At 53.7% G+C, this 1,798-nt stretch overlaps 1 long non-coding RNA gene across 1 annotated transcript; it reads left to right on the top strand.

Annotated features, from left to right (window-relative positions):
• Window positions 1-930: 930 nt before the first annotated feature.
• LOC135415708 (uncharacterized) lies at window positions 931-1,530 on the top strand. The gene is made up of 2 exons (XR_010431248.1): window positions 931-1,035; window positions 1,150-1,530. It is a non-coding gene; the product is annotated as an uncharacterized LOC135415708 (long non-coding RNA).
• The last annotated feature ends 268 nt before the right edge of the window (window positions 1,531-1,798 follow it).

Raw genomic sequence — 1,798 nt, 5'->3', positions numbered from 1 at the left:
CCTGGCCGCTCCGGGGAGTCCCGCGCAGGGTGCAACCATCACCAACAGTGTTTTGGTGTTTTTTGGTGTTGTTTTTTTTTTTTTTGGAAAGCCCAAAAGCAAAGCGTCCCTTCCTCCAGGTGTGTATATAAGTTACTGTACTGTGTGGGAGGGTCACGATCTCACTAGGTGCAGAAGATTCCCCGGGATTAACCCCTCCTCTCCCTACCCCTTCTGCAACTTGTTGAGGATTTTATACACACACGCGCGCAGGCACGGGCACACGGACACACACACGGGCACACACACGCACACACACGGACGGGAGAGCAAGGAGAAAGCGAGCTCCGCGGAGTCCGGCTGCCCCCCGACGCCGCTGTGATTGGATGGTCTTTTCATGGAGAGGGGACGTCTCAAGTCGAAGTCACGATTTCTCCTCAGTTTGGAACCATCTGTGACTGGAGCCATGACGCAGCCAGAGCACATTACTCACTTTTACAGTCACGACTTGGAAATCCGTGCAGTTTCCAACCAAAATTACACCGCCACCATTGAATTATTTAATAGGATCCAGTTAAGGGTAATCTTATGCATTGTGTCAAGTGAGGCAACGATCTAGGAGGGGAGGACTGGGAAGGCGAGGGAGGGGGCGAGGAAGGAGGGCATTTCTTGTTTCTAATGCCTGTTTTGTAGAGATATATTAAGAGTTGCAATGATTGGCTACACGTGTTGTAAGGGTTTTTTTTTTTCTTTAAAAAACCAAACAAACAAAATAGATATTGGGTCTGCTTGTAAATACGACCACGCAAGCTCGGGGAAGGGACGGTTTAGACATTAAGGGGAGCCGTGGGTGGAGTGCCGTGCTGTGAATTCAGGCTCTGGTATTTGATTAATTGCAAGAAATGATGTCTTTTGTATGCCTAGATTAGAGCCATTGCATGCAGTCTTGGCCAGGAGGTGCTCTCACCCCAGCCCAGTGTGCTGTGCTATACCGATGTTCATGGCTGCATCATGCCATTGTCTGCAGGATCCGCAATTGTTGCTGGGCTTTGTGTGGTAGGTGCACCATTTTCTAAGCTTGCTTTTACTGAGAGGCTATGGCTAAACGTGCTCCGGGGGAAGCTGCTTCCTTATCTATTGTCTGCCTCGTGCGTTTTCCACCCTTTGCAGGTCTGAGGCTGCAGCTAAGCCCCCTTCCACGGCGGTTTCGGAGGGGATACCGTTGTCCGGGATAACGCGATGGTGCATGTGAGTGCCGGACGGTGTTTCCGTGTCTCTTTTAATGCAATCTGATGACATGTCTTTGCTAGCCGGAATGCCTGCGAACCTGCATGCTCGTAGCCTAGCGAGAACTTCCCCGGCTCCCAGAAGCGGTGAGGGGATGACGGGTTGTTGCAGCACCGAGGTAACCCTACACAGCTACTCCGTACACACCACAACAATCCCCCACTACTTCGCCTCTAATTCAGTCATTCCACCAACTCCTCTGGTGAGGATATGACTAAGGACGCGAAGGACGGGCAATAATAAAAACAGACGCTCGCACACACACGATCAGCAGAAAGTGTGAGCACTTAGGGGGGAAAAACGAGGTGGGAGGAGAAGGGGTGAGTCCAAATAAAGCAACCTATAGCCTCTTATTTTGCGGAGCACCATCATCAGGTAGAGGCTCTTTCAAACACACGGGCGGGAAGGGCAGGCGGCGCCGGGCGGAGGAGCGGCGGCGGGGAAGCCTTCGCGGGAGCGGCGCTGCCGGCGGCGCTGCGCGGCCCCCGCCCGGCGGCAGCGGGGCCGGCACCGACCCCCGCCCGCGGCGGCG

This window comes from Pseudopipra pipra, chromosome 6, assembly GCF_036250125.1.
Source record: "Pseudopipra pipra isolate bDixPip1 chromosome 6, bDixPip1.hap1, whole genome shotgun sequence".
Taxonomy (NCBI): Eukaryota; Metazoa; Chordata; class Aves; order Passeriformes; family Pipridae; genus Pseudopipra; species Pseudopipra pipra.
The sequence above is the reverse complement of the archived record's forward strand: the minus strand, read 5'-3'. Positions and strand labels throughout refer to the sequence as shown.